At 40.9% G+C, this 27527-nt stretch overlaps 1 protein-coding gene across 1 annotated transcript in view; it reads right to left on the bottom strand.

Moving 5' to 3' along the window:
* Positions 1–26031, bottom strand: part of PRLR (prolactin receptor) — a 183838-nt gene extending 157807 nt beyond the window's left edge. The window contains exon 1 of the mRNA XM_057541846.1: positions 26011–26031. The gene's annotated coding sequence lies outside the window, so the exon portion shown is untranslated. The remainder of the gene's footprint in view (positions 1–26010) is intronic.
* Positions 26032–27527: the final 1496 nt, after the last annotated feature.

A 27527-nucleotide genomic window follows, 5' to 3' on the forward strand; every position in this document is an offset into this window, starting at 1 on the left:
CAGCAGCCTCCCCAGGGGTCCTCTGCTCATACTGTTGATCGCTGCTCCCCTCACCCCATGGCGCATACACACACACACACACACACACACACACACACACACACCGTGCTCTAGGCATAGAGCACATTTAGCATTTAGGTGACTGAACCTTCACACATACTGTTTCCTCTGCCCCAGTTCACATTGTCATTGTCTCTTCATTCTCAGCTAGGAAGCTGCTTTCTTCCAGAAGCCTTCCCTTACCCCCAAAATCCAGATTAAGTGTCTCAAACACTCTGTACTTCCTCTTGCATAGCTTACAATAAGCTATATTATTTATAAAATGGCCGGGGTTTTGTTTGTCTGTCTCCCTCATTAGGCCGTAAGCTCTGAGGAGGCAAAGTCATCTCTGTCTTGTTTTCTGTTTTATCCCTAGTATCTTGCTTAGTTCCTAAACACATAACACTCTATAAGTACTTGTTGAACGAACAGCTAAAAAGTAATCACAAAGGAAACATGTGATAGACTTCGAGCCACAAAAATTTACAAATTTGTTTGTCAAAAATATTTTCAACAGAATTGAAAGACAATCACCAAATCAGGGAAAATAGAACAAATATTATAGAAAACAGATTGATATCCTCCAAATATTGAGAGTTCATTTTTAAAAATTAAGAAATTTTAAGAAAAATGAAGAAAAGATTGAATCAAATGCAAATCTTGATAAATCAATATGAAAGCATAAGTAATAAAATAAGAAGTATGGAGGGTGGTAAATGTATGAAAAGTTAGTTATACCTGCTAATCAAAGAAATGAAAATTAATATTATTTTAGACTTATCAAATTGGAAAAAATAGTACATTCATATGAGGGAATGTTATGGAAGCTTAAAAGCCATGTTTTCAGAAACAATTTATTGACATAAGACTATCATATAATATTAAGTTTCAAAAGGAGGTTTAAAAACAAGATATACATACATATTCCTAAATTTTTAAAGAATGAAAAAGGAAAAATTTTAGTCATACATAAACGGTGATTTTTTGGGGGGAGTGGTTGAATTATGGGTGCTAACAATTTTCTTTATTCCATTCTATAATGCCGGAGAAGGGTTATAAAATTTTTAAGCCTATATAAAAACCCCTTTTCTAACCTTTCACCAACTTCAGGAACCCACTCTATAATATGTGAATAGCAAGCTTTTATATTCTTATGCAAAATTACCTTCTTCCATCTTCCTAAGGTACCAAATAAAATCAAACTTTCTTAGAATCCATTGATCGAAAACAGATTCTTCTCCTGGGGCAAAATGAGTGTCGAGAGGTAGGCCAATAAAAAACAAATAAACTCTCAAAGACCAATAGGGTACTTAAGACCCATGGTTCAGAATTGACCAGACCTGAGAGGTAAACCAGTTATTTGGTTTATTGCTGGAAATAATTCTCGGAGATGGAAATCCCAAGTAGACACTAAGAAAAATCACATCATGCCTGAGATCCCAAAGTATTAACACTCACGGAGGGTGTCAGTTAAGCTGAGTGGTACAACAGTCATTTGCACCTGTTCCTGCAGGAAGACATTTTTTTTTTTAAATTTATTTATTTATTTATTTATTTATGGCTGTGTTGGGTCTTCGTTTCTGTGCGAGGGCTTTCTCTAGTTGTGGCAAGCGAGGGCCACTCTTCATCGCGGTGCGCGGGCCTCTCACTGTCGCGGCCTCTCTTGTCGCAGAACACAGGCTCCAGACGCGCAGGCTCAGTAATTGTGGCTCACGGGCCCAGCCGCTCCGTGGCATGTGGGATCTTCCCAGACCAGGGCTCGAACCCGTGTCCCCTGCATTGGCAGGCAGATTCTCAACCACTGCGCCACCAGGGAAGCCCAGGAAGACATCTTAACTGTGTTATGGTACACAGGCTTGGACCACCTAACAGTCTATAATTTAAAAATCATACTAGGCAAGCCAGCACTGTGGCTCATCTTTCTTAACAACTGCCTTAACCTCTGAGTAAAAGTCCACAGGCATTTTCTCTTGCCTCCCACTATATTCTCCACAGAGCAGTCTGGGTGGTTCTTTCTATTTATCTCTTATTTTTTAAAATCTATTTTTAAATTTTTAAATTAGTTTTAATTGAAGTATAGTTGATTTATGTTTCAGATGTACAGCAAAGTAATTCAGTTATACATACATACATATATATTCTTTTTCAGATTCTCTTCCACTATAGGTTATTACAAAATATTGACTATAGTTCCCTGTGCTATATAGTAGGTCCTTGTTGTTTATCTATTTTATATATAGTAGTGTGTACCTGTTAACCCCAAATTCCTAATTTATCTCTCCCCACCTCACTTCTTTTAAACAATACGTATCGGATCATGCTATCCCTTTTCTTCAAACACCCCAAAGGCTTCCTGTTTCTCCTTGAGATTCTGTGTGGTCTGGCCTCTCTCTCATTCTCGTTTTTTTTTCCCTCCTATTTTGTTTCAACTTGGTTCAGTCACATGGGGTTTCTTCTATTCCCCCACGTTTGGCATGCTCTCACCTACGCTTTTGAGGGTTCAGTTCTTTTTGCTGAGAAAAAGGAACTCAGCAAAAGACCCATTCTGATTTTAGGTCCATCATCACTTTCTCAGGGTTGCTTTCTTAGAGAATAAAAGGCCTCCCCTTTCCTGTCCTTACCATACTCACAAATGCACATGCATTTGATTGACATCTGCTTCCTCACTATATTATAAGCTCCACACAGGCGGAGACGATTCTGCTCATTATTATTTCTCTAGCATCTAGCACAGTTTCTAAGGGGCTTGATAAATGTTTGTTTAGTGAATTGTGCAGGATCACTCCCAATGCTGATTATAAATTTTAACCCGAACTTTTGCACAGGACTGTCAATGATGACACAGTCCCTCTCTAACTGATCTCACTAAATTTAGGTTAACTTTTACCACTGGGTCAGGAGGGCAGAGGAGAGAATTCAATGCCAAGGTAGAACTTTCCAGATTAGTAGTGTAGTCCAGTCAGGGCAGCAGAGCTCATTTCATGGTGCTAAATTAGGTCCCAGATTTTCTCATCCCACATTAGAAGTGTGGTTTGTGTAAACTCTTCATGGTTGGTATCCAACAGAGACAAATTCTCACCAGAGCTCTTCACTCTAAATTACAACAGGATCATTCCTAGGTAAAGCAGGATGTTGGTTTTGTTCTTACTCTTTTCAGCACTCCAGAAAGCTTAATTGTGGTCACAAGGAAGATTTAAGGAATTATGGAATGCGTTAGTAGCCAGTTCAAAGTGTTTTGCAAGAGGCAATGTTTGCCTTTCATGTAGTCCCATTTGCTCGTCCTCAAATCCTCTGGGCTTTCTCAATTTCTTCCCTACTTTCACACTTTTTGACTTTGTTTATTGCTTGATGCAGTCAAAAGGTAAGGCTGGGCGTCATTAGGAAGAGACGATGTGACCAACCTGGAACACTGTGTTCCAGTCTAGTCACTAAACTTCAACGACTCACAAAGCCCGAAGAGACTCAGTGATGGAGGCATAAAATGATTGAGGAACCGAGGGAGGGAGAGGGATTTATCTAAGAGTATATCATGAAAATCAGAACTATTCAGTCTGCAAATATAAAAGCTACCACAAGGGCTTCCCTGGTGGCGCAGTGGTTGAGAATCTGCCTGCTAATGCAGGGGACACGGGTTCGAGCCCTGGTCTGGGAAGATCCCACATGCTGCAAAGCGGCTGGGCCCGTGAGCCACAATTACTGAGCCTGCGCGTCTGGAGCCTGTGCTCCGCAACAAGAGAGGCCGCGATAGTGAGAGGCCCGTGCACAGTGATGAAGAGTGGCCCCCCCTTGCCGCAACTGGAGAAAGCCCTCGCACAGAAACGAAGACCCAACACAGCCATAAATTAAAAATAAATAAATAAATAAAAAAATTAAAAAAAAACACATTACTGTTTAAAAAAAAAAAAAAAAGCTACCACAAGACATAGTTAATAGCAAGGAAGGGATAGGATAAACAGACTTATTCCCAATACTGTAATTATGTAAAATCCCTTTGCATCAGAAAGAGTTTAGGAATGGGGAGAAGATTTGCTATATTATCCAACAGATAGTTAACTTAAGATACTCGTTACCTCAGGGTGTGTTTATTGTTTTTTTTTTTTTTCTTTTAACATCTTTATTGGAGTATAATTGCTTTACAAAGGTGTGTTAGTTTCTGCTTTATAACAAAGTGAATCAGCTATACATATACATATATCCCCATATCTCCTCCCTCTTGCAAAGGTGTTTATTGTTGACAACAAATATTGATAAAGTAAACAAAGATTTAAAAAAATTCACATATACATGACAACAAATTCATGATGTAATAGTAATAATGTCTAAATATTAATAGGTCAAATAAACTTTTAGATAAATTCCTATGTGGTATGACAGCAGATTCAGAAGGTATTATATAACATGGACTAAAATATAAATAGGTTAAACAGAATTTAGGATAAATTTAATCTATGTGGAGACACAGGATGGATACTGTGGCATTAAGAGACTATAGAACAGGGGTCAGCAAAATATAGCCCATGGGCTAAATCTGACCCATTGACTATTTTTGATAATAAAGATTTGTTGGAACATAGCCACACATTCATTCATGCACAGGCTATGGCTCTTTTTGTGTGACAAGTACAGAGTTGAGTTGTGACAGAGACTGTATGTCTTGCAAATTCTACAATATTGACACGCTAGCTCTTTACAGAAAAAAGTTCGCTAATTCTAGTCTAGGACATATTAGGAACATGCTAATAGTATTCATATTTGAGGCCCACATTAAGCAGGATGAAAAAGTTCTTTCGATAGCACTCCTTGGTAGGTGCAGAATTTTTGCTAGGGTTGAAATTACTGAAAATTATATGAAGAGTCTGAAAAACACATATTTACCAGTCATCTAATCATCACATCTTTGGAGGTTGGGTAACCAAGTTAAAGATGCTTCCTGAATTTGAGGAATATGGTGAGAAAACAGGTTTTTTGATGCTTTTCAATTCTGGTCTCATCTACAAAGAATCAGGGAATTTTGGGGAAACAAAGCTCAGAAGTATGAAGTAATGTCGTAAGGTTAGCTAGAACTAATGTTAGGGCTTCTGATTTTTGGATAAAACTGCTGTGCTTTCCTGTACACCAAATACATTAGCAGTGTTCTACCCACAAAAAAAACCCAAATTCATAGTCTTCAGAAGAGTGACTTCTTTTTTTCGCAGTGAAGTTCCCTGTTATCAAATCAATTTGTATACATGCATTAGGACATGACTTTGGTAATCCCAGTAGTTAAACTACCACTGAAATACTTATATGAGAACAACTTAGGGAAAGGAGTCCATTATTCAGGCTCCTTTGTTGCCACTTTGCATAATGAAACACATAATGGGATGGATTTTCTCTCATGGATCCCTCTTCTGATGGTAGTGCTCAGAACATAGAGACCACTGTTAAAGGTGGAGTTCACAGTTGAATCTAGTTCATACATGATAGATAAACTGGTATCAATGAGAAGGCAAGGAGTTGCTATTTGGGGGTTGGCACTATTAAGATACTTTCTATTTTCTAAAATATCGAATCCCCTTAGATAATTCAAATTTTCTGTCAAAACAGAGGAAAAGAGAGCCACAGCAGTTAATGATCAAGATCTAAATTTTGAGGTATCATGGTTAAGCTCTTCAAGCACAGGGCTCTGACTCAGTCATCCAGTCTTAAGTATGAGAATCATTAAGTATTTCATTTTTCAACCAGTCATCAATAATAATCAGTGCCACTCTCCCACTCCCATTGAATGTTTCCCATTTGTTGGGCAAAATCATCCACAAAAAAGGAAGTCTCTATAGCAGCCATTTACCTACACAGAAGAAAGATTCTCAGAGAAGCTTAATGCTTTGCCACTGAATAATAACCTAGCTGCTTCGACAATCAGAGCTAAAGTCCTATCCGAAATTCATTGCCTGCTTCCAAAGGAATATCAGTAGGAAGGTCCCAGTCAGCTCTACCCACCACTAGTCCCTCTCATCAGGAAATTTGCACAAGCCTCTTAGATAGCCTCATCCACCAGAGGGCAGACAGCAGAAGCAAGAATAACTACAATCCTGCAGCCTGTGGAACAAAAACCACATTCACAGAAAGATAGACAAGATGAAAAGGCAGAGGGCTATGTACCAGATGAAGGAACAAGATAAAACCCCAGAAAAACAACTAAATGAAGTGGAGGTAGGAAACCTTCCAGAAAAAGAGTTCAGAATAATGATAGTGAAGATGATCCAGGACCTCAGAAAAAGAATGGAGGCAAAGATCGAGAGGCAAAGATCGAGAAGATGAAAGAAATGTTTAACACAGACCTTGAAGAATTAAAGAACAAACAAACAGAGATGAACAATACAATAACTGAAAAGAAAACTACACTAGAAGGAATCAATAGCAGAATAACTGAGGCAGAAGAACGGATAAGTGACCTGGAAGACAGAATGGTGGAATTCACTGATGCAGAACAGAATAAAGAAAAAAGAATGAAAAGAAATGAAGACAGCCTAGGAGACCTCTGGGACAACATTAAACACAACAACATTCACATTATAGGGGTCCCAGAAGTAGAAGAGAGAGAGAAAGGACCAGAGAAAATATTTGAAGAGGTTATAGCTGAAAACTTCCCTAACATGGGAAAGGAAATAGCCACCCAAGTCCAGGAAGCACAGCGAGTCCCATACAGGATAAACGCAAGGAGAAACATACAGAGACACATAGTAATCAAATTGACAAAAATTAAAGGCAAAGAAAAATTATTGAAAGCAGCAAGGGAAAAACGACAAATAACATACAAGGGAACTCCCATAAGGTTAACAGCTGATTTCTCAGCAGAAACACTACAAGCCAGAAGGGAGTGACATGATATACTTAAAGTGGTGAAAGGGAAGAACCTACAACCAAGATTACTCTACACTGCAAGGATCTCATTCAGATTCAATGGAGAAATCAAAAGCTTTACAGACAAACAAAAGTTAAGAGAATTCAGCACCACCAAACCAGCTCTACAACAAATGTTCAAAGAACTTCTCTAAGTGGGAAACACAAGAGAAGAAAAGGACCTACAAAAACAAACCCAAAACAATTAAGAAAATGGTCATAGGAACTTACATATCAATAATTACCTTAAATGTGAATGGATTAAATGTTCCAACCAAAAGACACAGGCTTGCTGAATGGATACAAAAACAAGACCCATATATATACTGTCTACAAGAGACCCACTTCAGACCTAGGGACACATACAGACAGAAAGTGAGGGGATGGAAAAAGATGTTCCATGCAAATGGAAATCAAAAGAAAGCTGGAGTAGCAATACTCATATCAGATAAAATAGGCTTTAAAATAAAGAATGTTACAAGAGACAAGGAAGGACACTACATAATGATCAAGGGATCAATCCAAGAAGAAGATATAACAATTATAAATATATATGCACCCAACATAGGAGCACGTCAATACATAAGGCAACTGCTAACAGCTATAAAACAGGAAATCGAGAGTAACACAATAATACCGGGGGACTTTAACACCTCACTTACACCAATGGACATATCATCCAAAATGAAAATAAATACGGAGACAGAAGCTTTAAATGACACAATAGACCAGATAGATTTAACTGATATTTATAGGACATCCCATCCAAAAACAGCAGATTACACTTTCTTCTCAAGTGCGCACAGAACATTCTGAAGGATAGATCACATCTTGGGTCACAAATCAACCTTCAGTAAATTTAAGAAAATTGAAATCATACCAAGCATCTTTTCTGACCATAGCACTATGAGATTAGAAATGAACTACAGGGAAAAAAAATGTAAAAAACACAAACACATGGAGGCTAAACAATAAGTTACTAAATAACCAAGAGATCACTGAAGAAATCAAAGAGGAAATCAAAATATACCTAAAGACAAATGACAATGAAAACACGATGATCCAATACCTATGGGATGCAGCAAAAGCAGTTCTAAGGGGGAAGTTTATAGCTATGCAAGCCTACCTCAAGAAACAAGAAACATCTCAAATAAACAATCTAACCTTACACCTAAAGGAACTAGAGAAAGAAGAACAAACAAAACCCAAAGTTAGCAGAAGGAAAGAAATCATAAAGATCAGAGCAGAAATAAATGAAATAGAAACAAAGAAAACAATAGCAAAGATCAATAAAATTAAAAGCTGGTTCTTTGAGAAACAAAATTGATAAACAATTAGCCAGACTCATCAAGAAAAAGAGGGAGAGGACTCAAATCAATAAAATTAGAAATGAAAAAGGAGAAGTTGCAACAGACACTGCAGAAATACAAAGCATCCTAAGAGACTACTACAAGCAACTCTATGCCAATAAAATGGACAACCTGGAAGAAATGGACAAATTCTTAGAAAGGTATAACCTTCCAAGACTGAACCAGGAAGAAATAGAAAATATGAACAGACCAATCACAAGTAATGAAATTGAAACTGTGATTAAAAATCTTCCAACAAACAAAAGTCCAGGACCAGATGGCTTCACAGGTGAATTCTATCAAACATTTAAAGAAGAGCTAACACCCATCCTTCTCAAACTCTTCCAAAAAATTGCAGAGGAAGGAATACTCCCAAACTCATTCTATGAGGTCACCATCACCCTGATACTAAAACCAGGTAAAGATACTACAAAAAAAGAAAATTACAGACCAATATCACTGATGAATATAGATGCAAAAATCCTCAACAAAATACTAGCAAACAGAATCCAACAACACTTAAAGGATCATACACCACGATCAAGTGGGATTTATCCCAGGGATGCAAGTATTCTTCAATATACGCAAATCCATCAATGTGATACACCATATTAACAAATTGAAGAATAAAAACCATATGATCATCTCAATAGATGCAGAAAAAGCTTTTGACAAAATTCAACACACATTTATGATAAAAACTCTCCAGAAAGTGGGCATAGAGGGAACCTACCTCAACATAATAAAGGCCATATATGAGAAACCCACAACAAACATCATTCTCAATGGTGAAAAACTGAAAGCATTTCCTCTAAGATCAGGAACAAGACAAGGATGTCCACTCTCACCATTATTATTCAACATAGTTTTGGAAGTCCTAGCCATGGCAATCAGAGAAAAAAAAGAAATAAAAGGAATACAAATTGGAAAAGAAGAAGTAAAACTGTCACTGTTTGCAATGACATGATACTATACATAGAGAATCCTAAAGATGCCACCAGAAAACTACTAGAGCTAATCAATGAATTTGGTAAAGTTGCAGGATACAAAATTAATGCACAGAAATCTCTTGCATTCCTATACACTAATGATGAAAAATCTGGAAGAGAAATTAAGGAAACATTCCCATTTACCATTGCAACAAAAAGAATAAAATACCTTGGAATAAACCTACCTAGAGAGACAAAAGACCTGTATGCAGAAAACGATAAGACACTGATGAAAGAAATTAAAGATGATACCAACAGATGGAGAGATATACCATCTTCTTGGATTGGAAGAATCAATATTGTGAAAATTATTCTACTACCCAAAGCAATCTACAGATTCAATGCAATCCCTTTCAAATTACTAATGGCAGTTTTTACAGAACTAGAACAAAAAATCTTAAAATTTGTATGGAGACACAAAAGACCCTGAATAGCCAAAGCAGTCTTGAGGGAAAGAAACGGAGCTGGAGGAATCAGACTCCCTGACTTCAGACTATACTACAAAGCTACAGTAATCAAGACAATATGGTACTGGCACAAAAACAGAAACTTAGATCAATGGAACAAGATAGAAAGCCCAGAGATAAACCCACGCACCTATGGTCAACTAATCTATGACAAAGGGGGCAAGGATATACAATGGAGAAAAGACAGTCTCTTCAATAAGTGGTTCTGGGAAAACTGGACAGCTACCTGTAAAAGAATGAAATTAGAACACTCTCTAACACCATACACAAAAATAAACTCATAATGGATTCGAGACTTAAATGTAAGACCGGACACTATAAAACTCTTAGAGGAAAACATAGGAAGAATACTCTTTGACATAAATCACAGCAAGATCTTTTTTGACCCACCTCTTAGAGTAATGGAAATAAAAACAAAAATAAACCAATGGGACCTAATGAAACTGCAAAGCTTTTGCATAGCAAAGGAAACCATAAACAAGACGAAAAGACAACCCTCAGAATGGGAGAAAATATTTGCAAATGAATCAACGGACAAAGGATTAATCTCCAGAATGTATAAACAGCTCATGCAGCTCAATATTAAAAAACAAACAACCCAATCCAAAAATGGGCAGAAGACCTAAATAGATATTTCTCCAAAGAAGACATACAGATGGCCAAGAAGCACATGAAAAGCCGCTCAACATCACTAATTATTAGAGAAATGCAAATCAAAACTACAATGAGGTATCACCTCACACCAGTTAGAATGGACATCATCAGAAAATCTGCAAACAACAAATGCTGGAGAGGGTGTGGAGAAAAGGGACCCCTCTTGCACTGTTGGTGGGAATGTAAATTGATACAGCCACTATGGAGAACAGTATGGAGGTTCCTTTAAAAACTAAAAATAGAATTACCATATGATCCAGCAATCCCACTACTGGGCATATACCCAGAGAAAACCATAATTCAGAAAGACACATGCACCCCAATGTTCATTGCAGCACTATTTACAATAACCAGTTCATGGAAGCAACCTAAATGCCCATCGACAGATGAATGGTTAAAGAAGAAGTGGTACATATATACAATGGAATATTACTCAGCCATAAAAAGGAATGAAATTGGGTCATTTGTAGAGACATGGATGCATCTAGAGACTGTCATACAGAGTGAAGTAAGTCAGAAAGAGAAAAACAAATATCGTATATTAATGCATGTATGTGGAACCTAGAAAAATGGTACAGATGAACTGGTTTGCATGGCAGAAATTGAGACACAGATGTAGAGAACAAACGTATGGACACCAAGGGGGGAAAGCCGTGGGCGGTGGTGGTGTGATGAATTGGGCGATTGGGATTGACACGTATACACTGATGTGTATAAAATTGATGACTAATAAGAACCTGCCGTATAAAAAGTAAATATAATAAAATTCAAAAATTCAAAAAAGCAATCACATTAGAAAAAGAAAAAAAGAAAAAAAAAAGAAGGTACGAATCACTGGCCACTTTGTAAAATAAGCCTTCATGAATTACCATCGTGGGGAGAAAATGTTTTACACTTGAACATGTATTCATCAAGTTCTTACATACACAGTCTCCTGATTACTTTGGTGAGAATCTATAAGCCTTGCTTATGCTCCCGTTGAATGTTTCCCTAAGCCACAAGCAACTTCTGTTTTAAAAGGGATCCACAACCTTTAAATTATTACATTTTGATCATGCCTTAGATTTCAAAGTATTCCCCGTGTACATTACTGATGTTCACCTTAACAACCTAGCATAGGACATTTGGAGCCCATGTTACTGCAGTTCCTAAACCTATTTCAGTCTCTTACAGATTTTTGCTACTGGATTCTTACTACACACTGTTCACAAATGAAATTATATCACTAATCACAATTATGTTTAAGAAATCAGAAATAAACGGAAAGAACCCAAATTAAATAGCGAATAATAATAAGCATCTAAACCTGACAGTTCCTTCTGGTGCACACACTGCAATCCAAGTCTGAAGCCCCCTCCACGTGGCCAAAAGAAGCCAATCATTTTGCTTTCATTAATTGTTTGGCCTTCCAAGTGGGTCAGTCACAAACCCCATATCATTTCATTGCTCACAAATGGAAACAGGCCGGCTTTATTAGGTTGGTTTTCAATCCTCGGTGCCTAGGGTCCAGTTCTTGCGGAGCCCAGTCTCTGGCTATTCAGGGCTTTGTCCAGTCTGAGGCCAGTCTGACAGGCTCTCTAGCATCAGTGGGGAGCAGCGCTTTCCCCAGCAATGTGAGTTCTTGCGGTACATTAACTGCCTTCCCTATTATGCTTGCCAGTGGTGCTGATATATTCCTGAGCTTTTCCATTTTCCTTGGCTTTACTAGAGGAAAAACAGGTACTTCTGCCTTCTTCTCATTTCTCAGAATTGCACACTGCCCAACCGACTCTGATTTGCCTGTGGCATCAAAGGTAAGGCAAATGGAGGAGGTATATTCAGCTGATCGCCGAGCTTCATCTCTCTTGAGAAGTTTTCCTGAATACTTAATCAGGTCTGGGTCCCAAAGGCTCATAACCCAGCTCCCCGGTTAAGTATTTGGGAAGAACAATGGCCTTGAAAGTGTGCCGTTTGTGGTTGGGTGTACAAAGCACCAAATCAACAAACTATCTGTTATCATTCCAGAGCCTTCCCTCCATGTGTGATGCACTGTTCAAACCATCCACATATGTGGGGTCATGGGAGAAAGGAACGAGCTTGTTCTGAGGACGAACTATAGACTACAGGTCATCCATTATCTTAGTCCATCCTCAAAATAATCCTGGAATAGGGCATTATCTTCATTATCTTATTTTTACAAATAAGGAGACTAACACTCAAAAGAAGTTAAGCAAACTTTCCATGATTCACATACCTGCTCTGAGGCACAGCCTCAAAGCAGATTCAGCAGAAAGAAGGAATATGCTGCTTTTGTATCCAGAGAAGGTAACTTCTTTCATAAGGGTTGCCAACCGGAAGTGCCATGTTGATCTGCTGGTGCAAGAAGGAAGGGAAACGGTTGAACTGAGTGGTCCATACAAGGATTTCTGAGGACCTCACAAGCTTACTAATGCATGCTAAGCTCACACTCAACACTTACTCCATGCCCTTGGAATTTTGCCTCGTTGACTGTACATTTGTTGGTCTCCCATTAAGCCACGAATTCTTTGATGAAAGTGATACTCCCATGAATTGGGGGCTTCCTTGGTGCCAAGCGTTTTTACATACTTTATCTTGTCTTATTTTCCCAGCAACCCTGGAATGTAAGTTTTAGTGTCCTCATTGTACAGATGAGAAAGTAAGGCACAGAGAGGCAACTAAATTGCTCCAAAGCCTTGCCCCTGAAAAGGTAGAGCTGAGATTTGTGCTGAGTCTACCTGATTCTAGTGAATGTTCTCATTGGCAAGACACACATGAGACTCTTACTCAGAGGGCAAGTTCCAGGTTCTTACAAGATCCTAATTCACTGATGTTTAGAAATAAGAGTAAGGGCTTGCTTTTGGCACCGAGGGCTTACTTTTAACTCAGCTGGATAACAACAAGGTTTCCCATACTTGTAATATTACACGTCAGCCGCAAAGGAAACTACTGCCACATGTGATTGGAGGTCTTCACCTGCCCCAAATATGTTTCTCCCACCTAGCTGCTAGTGGTTCCCACCAGTACAGACATTAGGTTGAACCATTGCTATTAAACGGCAAATGCTGGGAGTGTTCAGTTCTTGAACTATGGGGGCCTGAACGGCTGACCAAGTTTTTTAACACATTCTTAGGAACATTCCATTCAGAGGAGGAAGGTGTTTGACGGAGGAAAGCAGACAATAGAGTGTGAGTGGGGACACAAAAATTGGGGGGCTTACATGGGGGCATCTTAGTGTGGTAGGTGGAGCCAAAAGGGAATTCTTTCTGGAACAAAGTAAGATGATAGTGCAGGAGAGATGAAATAAGGAAGTGAACTTATTTCTTAGGCCTTCCATGCTCTCGTGTGTGATCTGCTAGAGGAGACATGCATATAATGGTCATTAGTGAGTGATGACCATGGACAAGCTGTGCCCTAGGTCAACACAAAAGACGGCACTGAGGCTTACGGAATGCCGGGAGGAGCTTATACCGCCAGCCTTCTGAAAGTGGGTATGTGTGGCAGCTTTGGGGGCTAAGGGAACCCCAACATCCCTAAGTCCCTACAGAAGTCTGAGCCCAAGAAGGCTGAGACCCCAGGACTCCTATCCTGATACTTAACGACCCCATCTGGGTTATTTGTAAACTCACCACAGAAAACACATGTCCACCAATACCCAGGATGGGCATCTCATGTAATTGCATCTTCTCCTCTGTACTTGGCAGGTGAACCCTCCTCTGAAAATACTGCTGTGCATCCTCTAATAATACAGCTGAGATATTGAGCTGAGATAGGAAGCTCCAGGTTCAAGAAGGGATCAGTGCTGGTAGGGCTGGGAGGTCAGTAATAGAATGTAGGTTCTGGCTTCCCAGAGCACAGCATCTCATGTGAAATAACTAAAAAAGGACACCTAGCCTATATATATATACATAGTGTATTTTTGCAAAGATATAGGATATTTTTATAATAATATGAGTGATTGCCTTTGGGGGTACTGGGTAGCCATGGGACAGGAGAGGGAAGGCCTATTTTTCATTGAATACTCTTTGTTACCTTGAATTTCATACCCTGTACAAAAATAAATAAAAAATTTAAAAGTCACAGATATGAACAATGTTATGGTTTCAGCGATGTCCTTTGAAAAGTAAAATCAGAAAAGTTTACTAAAAGAAAAAGAAAACCTTCTGGTCAAACTCCAAATGAAGCAATGGCGTCACCCCTATGATCACATAGCTTCCGTGACATTTTTCTGATCTTTGAATGACTTGGTTTTAAGACGTATCTACATTTGATACACATTTACTCTCACTTTCTGCTGAGTATTTAATCAAAACCATCCAATAAAGGAGGAATTTACCTTATAGATTTGAAGATAAAATTTAAAAAGAATTATGCTGTTTGCAGGATTCTGGGCTATTTGGAGGATATTCAAAGGCCTGAAATGGCTTTCAAGCTTTCTGTAATTAATTGATGTTCCACTGAAATCTTCTTAACTTCAGTAAGATGATTGCCTAATGCAAATGCAACTATATTTCTTTGTCTCCTTTGTAGTTTTGAATTTGGAAGTTAATGTTAGCATAGGAAATATGTCATGTATATCATTTTAAAATAACACTTTTATTGAAAGTCATACAGTTGAATGAGCAGATTGATGATTTGATTAGGTAAATTCAACAATTCCCATGACTGCACATCAATCTCAATAGAAAGTTACCCTACGGCAACTGGAGCAAAAAAAAAAAAAAAATTGCCTTCTATTTAATCAAAATACATAACAAGCTAAAACTTATAGAAGATGAATCACCACAATTACTGCCTTTATACTCATTGCTGGAAAATTCATTAATGGAGTTAAAGAAACTTTAATGAACTTCTTTGTATAAACCTCCATTCGTTAAATTCATTGTCATTACCACCATTAGGAAGAGGGGAAGGTCTGTTACTTTCATGCTGATTACTGATTACTGGAAAACCAAGTCACTTGAGAGAAGACTTTTCTGGAGCCGATATTCAGTAGAAGGTACAGAAGACAGCATGACCTCCTGTGTTCACCAGACTTACTGAACTTCTAATAATACAACTCTAGGGAGACTCTTCAATATTTTTAAAGCAAAACTGTGATAACAACTGAATTAGTGACTCCTTTTTGGTTAGTTTCTGAAGGCCAGCCTCAGATGACCTGGAGAGCTACTAGAATTTGCTGCACGACTTATTGAGTAACTTTGGTATTTTCCATCCTTTGAGAGGGGACAGGTAGGTGGGTACAACTACAGGAACTATGCATAGTGGGCAGAAGAGGGGGTGTGGAGAAAAGGGAGCATTTCCTCGAGTGTCCTCTGGTGTCAGCACCTTTGTCCAGCCAGCTCCCTAGGTGGGGATTTATCCTTCCACCTTGGCAGATGGCAGGCGGTTCAGATGCGAGGCCCTCCTGGAGGGGGCTGGATCATCCAGCCTCTGAATTATGCAATTTCCCCAGCAGTCCCACTCCTGGAAGCCCTGCTCAGTTGAAGTGCCCCCTAGTGGTACCTTTAGGTTTTTGCAAGAGAAAGAAGTTTAATTCTGAAGTCGCAGCTTCAGTGATGTAGGAAAGACTGAAAAGGATATCCATGGAAAGTGGCACAGCCAAGCTCTGCAACCAGACTCTTTTCAAAACCTGGCTTTGCTACTTACCAGCAGTGTGATCTTGGGTGAATGACTTAAACTCTTTTTTTGCCTCAGTTTCTTCTTTTATAAAATGATAATAATAAGGACACTAACTAAAGGATGGGTAGGAGGAATAAAGGTGTTAAAACATGTGAAATTCTTAAAACAATGCCTTGATATATATAGTAAGTGCTCATTAAATGCTTGCTATTATGATGTTAGAGTTTATATGGGGAAACTGACCAACTGCAAAAGGCCATGTATAAATGTCCAACAGCATGAAGGGCTCAGTTAATACAGCCCAAAAGTCAAAATACTCGGAAAAGAGATAAACTAGCAATGTGAATGTGACATTTCCAGCACTTATGAAAAGCACAGTAATCAGAAACATCAAAACCCATCAGAACAGTCTTAACGAGACAGGATGAAATTTTTATGGTTAGGAGGTAAAAAAACAACAAACAGAAATTTCTCCTTGGACAGGAATTTGGTTTTTTCCCTGCTTAGATAGGTTACGGTCAAAATCCCCTATGTTTTCAAATAACACTAGATGTTTTTCCATTTTGGTTCAAAACCAGTGGCCCAAGTCGAGACAGGGCAGGGGCAATGATCTCAGACAGGACTAGGTCTGGTATCGTTTTCACTGGCCTTATCCATCTGAAAGCCATGCTGGCCCTACCTCCACATCCTGAATCCAACACTTCTTCTCCCCACTGCTACCCCTTAACTGCCCCAGCATCACCTCTTGCCGGACTCCTGACCAGCCTCCCAAGCTTTCCCTTTGCTCCCAGTCTACAATGCACTCTACACACAGGAGCCCAAGAGACCTCTAAAATGCAGTGTAATACACATTACTCCCCTACTTAAAAGCTCCCAGTGATTTCCTTAAAGCACTTAATCCTAATTCCATGCATGACCTTGGGCCCTCAGGGCTGTTTTCCTGTCTGACTCCATCCCTTCCTCCCTAAGTGTCCAGCCACACTGGTCCCCTTTCTGTTTCCTGAACACGCCAAACCTTTTCCAACCTCAGGGCTTTTGCTCTTGCTTGTTCCCTCTGCCTGGTGTGTCTTTGTGTGGCTTTCTCTTCAACGCTGATGTGCTAGCTCAAACGCCACCTCTTCAGAGAGGGCAACTCCTGCAAACCTATTGAAGGCAGCCCTCATTGGTCTGATCCCTTTACCTCACTTCGTTTTTCTTCATAGCACTAAGTGATTTTAGTTTATTTATTTGTTTCTTAGTATGGATATGTTTCCTCTCACTGCAAAGTAAACTTCAGATGAGAAAGAACATCATTACTTTATCCTGTAATGGTCCCTGGCACAGAGCAGACCCTCTATAAATATTAGTTGAGCGAATGACAATTGCCGATGCCCATGATGCTTGGCTAACAGTAGACCTTTGCCTATCCTTCTCTCTGCAATCTCCTTAACAACTTCTCATCTCCTAATCCTGCAATCTCAGCCCTCCAGAAAAGTGGAGTGGTCCATCCTTCCCCCTCCCCCCAAATCTAGCACAAGAACTTGGTTACTTTTTGGTATTAATACAACCTTCTGAGAAGGGTTGGCACCTTAGACTTAACCGGACCCTGGATAATTATTCTCAGACTCATTCTAGAATCACCTTCCATAACCTAAGTTCTTCTCTATTTGGTATGACTTGTAACTGGCTCTTTCCAAACCCAGATTCATGACTCCTTTAGCCCAGTCTGATGCTGGTGGCCTCTGCAACACAAATGATTTCCTGAGACCGAGAGAGTTTTACACAACCTAGTTAGTTCTTGGCCAATTCACCTAATAAAGTCTACCCAATAACAGAGAATACTGCTGTAATTATATTTTTAATAAGGGTGTGAACTGGAATGGAGTCATTTGGCTTTAAAATGGCTGTGACAGGAAAGCAAGCGTTAGCTGACTAAATACCAATATAGCAACTGGGAAATCTAACACATGGATGGCAGGGGAGCTTAACCTTTATCTTCCAATCTCACAATTATCAAGCTTCTGGCAACTTGATTTCCAAACTGCACATACAGAAATTTTAGTCATGAGGCCATGCAGGGCCACTCTGAATATGGAGTTAGTTTACATAGGTAGAAACCTCAATTTTCTGCTAGAAATCCTGCTTCCAAAGAGTAGACTGATGAAGTTGCTACCCAATGAAAATACGGTTTGGATGGTTCTCTGGGGTCCATGACACCTATTAAAACAAGGCAGAAGAAGAAATAGAAATAAGTCATGAAGATTTGGACCTTAGCTGAGAAGTAAGGTCAGCTTTTAGCGAAGATCACCTGGAGAACTGTAAATAAATACGATACCCAGTCTCCATACTCAGAATCTTGATTTAATGGGTTTAGGGATGGGGCCTGGGCAGCCTTATTTTTTAAAGCTCCTAAGGTGATTCTCATGTGCAGTCAGTGTCAAGGACCACTGTTTTAGAGGCTTGCTTTTTGCTGTAGCTAAAGAGATTGGAAATTGTTTTTAAATCAGTAATGGATTTCAAGACAGAGAAAAAGAAAAGAAAATAACCATTTTGGAATGGCACGAAACTGACCTATCCTCATGTCCTAAAGAGGACGCAATGCTAAGACTCTAGCTTTGTTCCATTACCCTTCATAAAGACCTCCCAGCCTCACCATTGGCAATAAACCCAGAAGTTAAGGCATACATGGAATTCTTTAAAAATGCAGCTTGTAAAAATTGCTGGGCTTTCTTCTCTTTTTTTAGGTGTGTAACAAAAACCATTATCCTTTCAGTGAACAGAAGCTTCAGAGAAGAGAAATCAGAACAGCCTGAAAGCTCTGGGACTAGAGAGACTTCACTTTCCACAGGTAAGAGTGGATAAGATTGACCATGCTTTCACTTGAATTCCAAGATGATAGGGATGGGTCTCCTGGGGCCACTGCAGCTACCTCCGGGCTGCTGACACTCATAATCACAGTGTTGCCAGCTGGGGCAGACTAGTCATTCTTTGCCTGCTGATCTGTAACATTCATTCATGAAGAAATAACATGGCTAAGTACAGAGTTTTCTAACAGCAGCAGGAGACGGGGCACACACGCCTTAAGAGCCAAATAAGATACGGGGAATTCAGTGGCTGAGAATCCTAATTTCATTCTGTTGCCAGCAAGCCTCAAGGCCCAAGGCAAGTAATTAAACTCCATTTCCCAATTTGTAAAGTTGGAAAGGTGAGGCAAGGTTACAGACTGTTAAAAAATAGCTACTGTGGGCGCTAATGGGCATGATGATGAAGCCCTTTGCAATGATTACACAAAGCCTGGTGGATACAAAGAGCTATGAGATACCAATCACCCCACACATAGCCAGGGTTGACTAAAGGGCACCCCTAAAGCACACGGAGTACAGGAGTGGGTAGCTGGCTACACCATTCAGCCACAACATCCAAGTCGACAGAATCACTACAAACAATTGTCCGTGAATTAAAAAGACTGCATTCATGTATATAAAACTCCTACAAAATAAAGACCATACATCTTAATTGTCCATTTCATTCCCTTGAAAATATTACCCTTTTAATTTTATTGTCCATGATGACAAGACAAAGACTTTGTGTTTTTGCTCAGTCACTTTCAACTCTGGCTTCACGTTAGAATATTCTGGGGAATTACAAACAACAAACAACAATAACACTGGCACCCAGGCCCCATTCTTAAATGAAAATTCTGGAATGGGCTGGGGACCTCAGTAACTTTTAAAAGCTTCCCTGGTGATTCCAACTGTTCTTTTTCACATCACCAAACACTCCAGGCACATTTCCATCGCCAGGCCAGGTGTGCTCGTCTCCTTACTTGGAGTGCCTTCCTCCCTCCATCCCCTACCCCCAACGTCCATTGGTCTATAGCCCAGCCTTACATCCTTCAATGTCCATCTCTTACCTTGTCTTTCTCAATGTACTTTAGGGGGCACAATGCCCTCTGGAATCTCCAAACTCTAACTGTCCGTTGTTAAGCGTCCAGGTAACACTTAGAAAATGTCATCTTACATTGCTCCTGGTATTTCATGTTTATGCCCATGTTCCCAGCGAGATAACATGCTCCTGCAGAGCAAGGACCTTGTTTTAAGATTTTTAAAATTTCCCCATGGAGTCTGGCACAAACTGCTTGTCTTAGAAGATGCCAAAAAATACGTATTACTGTTGAGGTAGATACACTAAAATTAGCTCCTGTCAGCTTCTTACTGCTATTTTCCCCCAAGATTTAGATTTCGAGTGGAAATAAACAAATGCCATTTGTATATCTCAAAGAGCATCTTGTACAGGCATACCTCATTTTATTGGTCTTCGCTTTATTGCTCTTTGCAGATATTTTGGGTTTCTTTTTTCTTCTTTTACAAACTGCGTTGTCAGATGGTGGTTAGCATGTTTTAGTGATAAAGTATTTTTTAATTAAAATATGTACAGTGCTTTTTAGGCATAATGCTATTGCACACTTAATAGACTACAGTATAGTGTAAACATAACTTTTATATGGACTAGGAAAGCAAAAACTTTATGACTCATTTTACTGCAATATTTGCTTTATTGCAGTGGTCTGGAACCAGCCCAGCAATATCTCCTAGGTCTGCCTGTATACCCTGTTCAAGCTGCAGAAAGGAAATTCTTCCCTGTAGGCAAATGTCTACAGTCCATGGCCAACCATTTTATAGTACATTTCTCCATTAGCATCTTATGTGGCATTATCTCATCAACTCTGACCTTTCTACAAGATTGTTGGGGGAATGAGGGTGAGGGTAACATACAAACCAGTAGACAAAAGTCGAATCCAGGCCTCTGACATCCCAGGCCAGAGGCTTCCCCTAACAACCCCAGAATCTGTATGTTCTTCCCTTTGGAATACATCAAACCAATCATATCTTCACTGCATTGACATATTCAAGGCCACTTTAGCTAGTGGACAAGAGGAGAAGTCAAAATGGCCTTCTGTGATGTCCTTGGAACAGCCCTTCTGGAAACTTGGACTGCATCTTGTTCAAGCTGTTTTAAGCGAAAGCACAGAGAGGGGGAAACATTTATCACCACAATGAGATAATTTATTTAATGATCTTTGCACACAGACATGAAACCCTGGCTGTCTGCCAGGCTGATTTTACAAAGTCTCGGAATGACAAAAACATTGTCCTAGGAAATGATTTTATGCTAAAAGTATATCCAGGTTCAAAATGACCCTTTGGTCATAGGATGCTTGAAAGCTTGAAGTTTGCCTGGGTGAGGGAATGGGTCCTGGTGATGAAAGTAACCACTGAGTCTATTTCATCAAATCCCATAGTGGCGTGATGTAGTGGGTTTTGAATGATCACCCACTCAGCAGAATAATGAGGGTGAGGGAGGACACATAGGGACCTCTTTTCTCTTGTCTACTGTTTCACTGAGTAACTGAATTAGGAGACAGACCTGTGAAGGAGCCTGAGCCAAGAATAAAGGAAAAGCTGTGTTAAGAAGAAGGAGGAAAAATTTCCTATCCTATCTCTGTCAACTGATTAGTCTATAGCAGTGCTGTTTGACGGAAATATAATGCGAGTCACATATGTGATTTAAAATTTTCTACTAACCACATTAAAACAAATTGAAAGGAAACAGGGAAAATTAATTTTAATAATATATTTCAACTAAACCCCTACAGCTAAAATACTACCATTTTAACATACAGTCAATATAAAAACTAATGAGATAGACATGTATTTTTTGGTACTAGGTCTTTGAAATCTGGGGCGAGTTTTACAGCACATCTCAACATGCACGAGTCAGTCACATTTCAAGTGCTCAGTCGCCACATGGGGCTAATGCTACCGTACTACGCAGTGCAGGTTTAGACATGCTGACTGGAAATTGGGACGTCAGATAGAAATCACTGCCAGCATTTAGCTACCTAATAGACTTTTGATATTTTCTTTCTGCTGGCTCTTTCACTATCCCCTAGAACAGATGATCTCAAAGGCCGCATGTTGTGTTAGCAAAAAGTTTGGGGCTTTGCCGCAAAACAGACTGTGGGATTCAAATACCAGCTTTATAACCTTGGACTAGCTGCTTACCCTCTATACGTCTCAGTTTCTTCAACTATTAAATCAAGACAGAATAGCTAACTCACCAGAATGCTGAGAAGATTAAATAAACTAGGCAGAAAGTACACAGAACAGCCTAGAATAGCATAATAGGCAGTCAAACAATGATTTCTCCTTTATAAAACTCGACTTGATTTCTAAGGGGCTATCTCATTGTATTTGAGGCTCTACTGTTTCATTTATTCACTTCCAGAACTCTCCCTCAAGGCTTCTTCTGCTAAGGCAGCCTTTCCCCAGATTTTCATGGGGCTGGCTTCCTCTTACTCTGCAGGTTTAAGTTTAAGGGTGACCTTCTTATGGAAACCTTCTCTGGCTGCCCTATGTAAAGTTGCCCCCAAGCCCTGTTACTCTCTGAGCCCCCAGCCTCTCTTTACTTTCTTTATAGCATTTATCAATATCTGAAATTATCTGATTTATATATTTGTTCACCTGCCTCTTATACGTCTCTCTAGCATAGCCGCTTCACAAGAGCTAGGGCCTTGTCTGTCTTATTCAGAGTTCAGCAAGTATTTGTTTGAATAAATGAATGAATGAAAGAATGCTCAACACAGGGAGGCAAATATAAACAGTGTCCTGATTCTAAAGGTAATGGAGAATGAAAATTCCAGAGCTCTTTCTGACCTAAATGAGAGCCAGCCTCACCTGCTGGGGGTGAGTATTGTCTTTTCTTGAGTCTAACAGCTGGGCTGGGGAAGGGGCAGGAAAATTATTCTCCACAGGTGATTTCATTGCTACCTGTTGATGTGTATCACATGCAAAGTGTATGTTCACGCCACTTAAGTCACCCAAAGGATTTGGTTATTCCTGCCCTTTGAAAGAAAAACTACATTGGGACTGATGAAACTTTCTGACTGCAGGGAGTCTGGCAGCCCTGGGTAGTGGAACAAGAGTGGGTGTCAAAGTCAGACAGACCTGGGCTTGGATCCCGATTCTGCCTTTTACCAGCTATGCAGACTGGGCAAGTCATGTAAATTTCTCTGACCCTCAGTTTCCGTATCTGTAAAGCTTTAAGTGATAATCCATACCCTGCGATGTTACTGTGAGAATTAATTGAAGGAATGTAGGAAAGTGCTTAGTACATCTTGACGACTCAGTGAATAGTAGGTATCAATATTGTCATCTTTGCATTCAAGAATGCTTTGCCAGAATATACTGATCGATCTTAGGAATGGCTACTTAGAGGGAATCCAATTTCCTTTTAAGATTCTGATAGTTCTCTCCCCCATTTCTACGTCATTCAATTCTTGCAACTGAGGGGCCAGAACCACGGAGAGAGACAGAGGGTATTAGCTGAGTTGATTAAATCTGTGCCGAGCTGAGAAAGATGGAAATGGAGACATTTCTCTTTACAGAGACAGTTTGTGGCGTATCTAGAGATGGTTGCAGGCATCAGACCTCTCCAGTTTCCATACCGAGATGCTTGTAGCCACAGGCACAGATCTAGCTGTTTTGTATTCAAGATTACGGGCCAAAAGAGAACTCAGAGAAAGGGTCAAGAATCCACTCCAGTCTGGACACATTTCACTTGCTGGCAGCACAGAACGCTCTGCTTGACAAAGGAGAAGCAGTAAGCCCAACATTGTATTCTGAACCCACCATTCATCTTTTAGAATAACTAGACCAGGACTGATTTTACTCATTCTTTTGCTGACATAAGCCCTATAGGAGACAGAGTAAACTGCTCTAAAAAAGCAGGAGACTATTTACCACTGACTTATAACCTCACATTAATATCAATAATAGCAGTCTCTCATTGACTATAGACTAGGCATTTCCATTTATTATTTTTCATTTTCCTAACAACTGTGCAAGAAAGCAGTATTGTTCCCCATTTCACCAATAGGAAAAGTGAGACTCAGAGAAGTTCAGTGACTTGCCTGAACTGTGAGAGCCAAGATTTGAAGCCCGGTTTGTTGGGCTCCAAAGCTCCCTGTGTCCTCTGCTACACCTTGCTGGCATTGCCAATGGCACTGCCCAGGTCCCACGAGGCATGAGTCCCTAGTACCTTAAAGGAAAAGTGCAGAGGTCCCAGAGAAGACCATTACTATCCCTACTATGCATCGGGGAGCAAATAGCACTTCGTTTCAAAACCAAGCCTTGGTCTCACTCTCTGACATCCAGCTAGGGGACCAGAAGAGCTCTTTTTTGAGACAGTGACCCTCTGCAGGTGTTCTCCAGTGCTGTTTGCAGGAGTGAAAACTCCAGGGCTGAGGATTATCACCTTAGGAAAGTCATTACAAGAGTTTGTAAGGAGGGTTCCCCACAAGGCAGAGACTGGTGAAGCCCTTGGGAAACAGCGTCCCGGGAGCTCCCTCATGAAAGGAAGGCTCTCTCCTTCAGCAGCATGGCTGACTCCAGACCCCCAGGGAAGCCTGCCAGATTACTCCCACAGCCAGCCCAGCTGCCTGCAGAGGTTTGGCTGGATAGTTGATGCAGGCCCTTGAAAGGAAGGCAAGGGATGTTCACTTGGGGTTCAGGCAGGGTCTTCAGGGGATGTCCAAAACCCCCCAGGGATTGCTTTCAAAACTTTATTTACATTCCATAAGAATATGCCCCCTCCCCACCCCCTGCTCCTTTGGGAGAGGACTCATATCTAATTCTCAAAAGGACTTACGATCCCCAATTTTTAAGAACCACTAAAATTTAAAATTTCATCAGCTTCTTTCTTACACTATTCTGCGGCACTTTTACCCCACTAATTTTACATATATTCATATATAAGTAGTGATCTAAATATATATATATATATATATATATATAGTAGATGCATATGTATACATATGCACACATTTAGGGCAATATATATATTGCATTAAATGTTGCACACACATGTGCACACATACAATGTTAGTGGTATATATATATATATATTGCCTTAAATGTTGCAAGGAAAACTGAGGCCCGGAGACCATAAGTATCTTGCCCAAGTTTGCACAGCCAGAGGCAGGGGTGGGATTAGCAACACTCCCCTGACCAAGAAGCATGAAACTCGGGTGGGAAATCTTTGCCAACCAAGTTGATGAATGAAAACAAACGAATCCCTCCAGATTAATAATAATGTTTTGCAACCATTTTCAAGTCCAGTCATCGAAAATCCTAAATTGCTTGTTATTAGGGCAACGTGGCTGCTTGCCCAGGACTCAGGTAGAGGTCACCAAAAGGATTTTCTCCCGCTCAAAGAGCTGCAACTCCAGCCCTCGCTGCGGCAGCGCTCTGGCTCCCCAGTTACCTGAGTTCGCCTGACTTCCCCTCCTCTCCTCTGCTCTGCTCTCCTCTCTCGTCCTCTTCCCTCCAGCGGCTCCCGCAGCTGCCTCTCCAGCTGGAATTCCTCTGCTGAGGTCGGGCCGCCTCCCTCCGGCTGGGCTCCGGATGGCAGCCAGGAGGCTGCTTACCTGCCACTACTCCCACTGCCTCTTTTTGGTGAGGAGGGGGCCACGCCTTTCGGGACAGCACGGGGACCGCTCAACTTTGCACGCCGGATACCCGGGACGTGGCGCGTGCTGGTGCTACTGGGAGAATCCTCAAGCCCGCCGTCAGCGCATCCCCTGTCTCAGCCCCTTCCCCCTCCCCGCTATTTTTTTCTTTTCAGTTTGATGTAAATAATGTACCTTGTGAAAATCCCACAGTCACGCCGAAACTCATTCTTAAGGGTGCATCTGAAGATGCCTTTTATAAAGACTGATGCGTGCAGTTGTAAAAGCGGCAGGGGCGGGGGGCGGATAGAGTGTTTTTAGTTCCTCTGAGAGGGGACCTCCCTGCTGTCAGAGCCCCGGCTCTCCGCCAGGCTGCCGCCGGGCGGTTCCGCCGGGTTTCTGGCGTTTTCCGGAGCAGCCCGCGCTCGCCTCCCCGCACGCGGCCTCGAACCCGCGGCCCCGGCGCCGCCCGCGCCGCCCCCGTCACCCCTGGGCTCTCGGTTCAGCCCGCGATGGGTACTCACTTTTGCCGGGGAGCAAAGTCTGCCATCTCAGTCCGTGAGCACTTCCTGTAAAAGGACGTGGAGATCCATCGTGTGTAAAGCTGTTTCAGGAACAGCCGGTAAAATCCAGAAAGAGGGAGAGGAGCGAGTTAGACCCAAATGGAAGGGGGCGGGCGGCCGGGAAGCCCAGCCCAACCGGGGGGTGTCCCGGGATCTCAGCCTTGGCTCCCCCAGCCCGGCGGCTCTGGGAGAAGAAGCCCAACAAGTGCACTTGTTCACTCTTTCTTCATTAGAGGAGGAGTCAGGGTTGCAACATTTCTGTTCCTTGCTGGAGGCGAAACAGTGATTTTCTTCAGCCTGCAAAACGTCCAGAGCCAGCCAGCTTTGCCAGGTGAGGAAGGGAGCTGGGGAAGCCGAAATGCAGCAAAGACGTGGAGAAGAAAGAACGGATTCTCCCCAGATGGGTTTTGCACAAGCAAGACCACACGTCTTCCACTGAGACTGCAACAGGAAAATGGGCGGACAAAACAATAATAAAAATGTCTTCATGAATGGCATGACCTCAAAGATGGTATTTCTCCTGGCAGCCAAGATGTGGAGTGGCTCCTTGTCAAATTTCTTTCCTTATTTCTGAACAACACTGAACAGCAGCTTGACAGCATTGGAGGGGGGCCCCAGAGATTTGAATCTCACCTTCCCTGAGAAAAAGAAGGGGTCAGAGTGAAAGGGGCAAAAGAAAACAGTCAGTGACCCGAGAAGGGGAGAGAGCAGGTTCTGCTTTCTTTTTTGATAGCCCAAAGCCCAAATTTCCGGGGCGCGCCGTGTTTATTCTCCGCCACAAGAGTATAACACAGAAACACTGGTGGTGCTGAAATAATCCACGCTTTCGTTGTTTTCCACAAATATAAAATTTATCTTTTCTAATATCTTTTCCGATGTGGGTCTGACTTTTTTTTTTTTTTTTTAGTAATAGCAAAACCATGAAGAACCACCACCTTTCTCTGGCAAAAGAAAAAAAAGTACTGAAACAAAAGTAGTAGCTGCCTGAATCAAATAATTATCCCTCAATTAGTAAGTTGCTAGTGTCCGTTTGATGCTATTAAGTAATATTGCATCTGATTGTTTCATAACCCAGAGGGGCACCATGGAGATATTTTAAACAAAGACTATAAAGTTTCAACAAAAAAGTTATTGGAATGCTGGGCTTTTCCCTTTTGAGTTATTGCCACTCTGGAATAATGGGCAAATGACATTCGGTAGCAGCCACTTGCCAAGTCTCTGGAAGCCAGTGACTATTCCAGGACACTTTGGTGATCCTTTTGGACCGGAAGCCCAGAGGCACCTGCATAGGTATGACCACCTGATGCTTCCTGTTCAGTAACATGACCTTGGACAATTCAATTATAGACCCCATCTGGTTCTCTCAGCGGAAGGGAGATGCCTCTTTCTTGCATACTTACCTTCGCTCATGGGTGGCCACAAAGGTATGCAACCCCTATTTACTTTCAAAACCACTGGGTGACATGAGATCATCAATG

The sequence above is a fragment of the Balaenoptera acutorostrata genome, chromosome 2 (assembly GCF_949987535.1).
Source record: "Balaenoptera acutorostrata chromosome 2, mBalAcu1.1, whole genome shotgun sequence".
NCBI classification, from domain to species: domain Eukaryota; kingdom Metazoa; phylum Chordata; class Mammalia; order Artiodactyla; family Balaenopteridae; genus Balaenoptera; species Balaenoptera acutorostrata.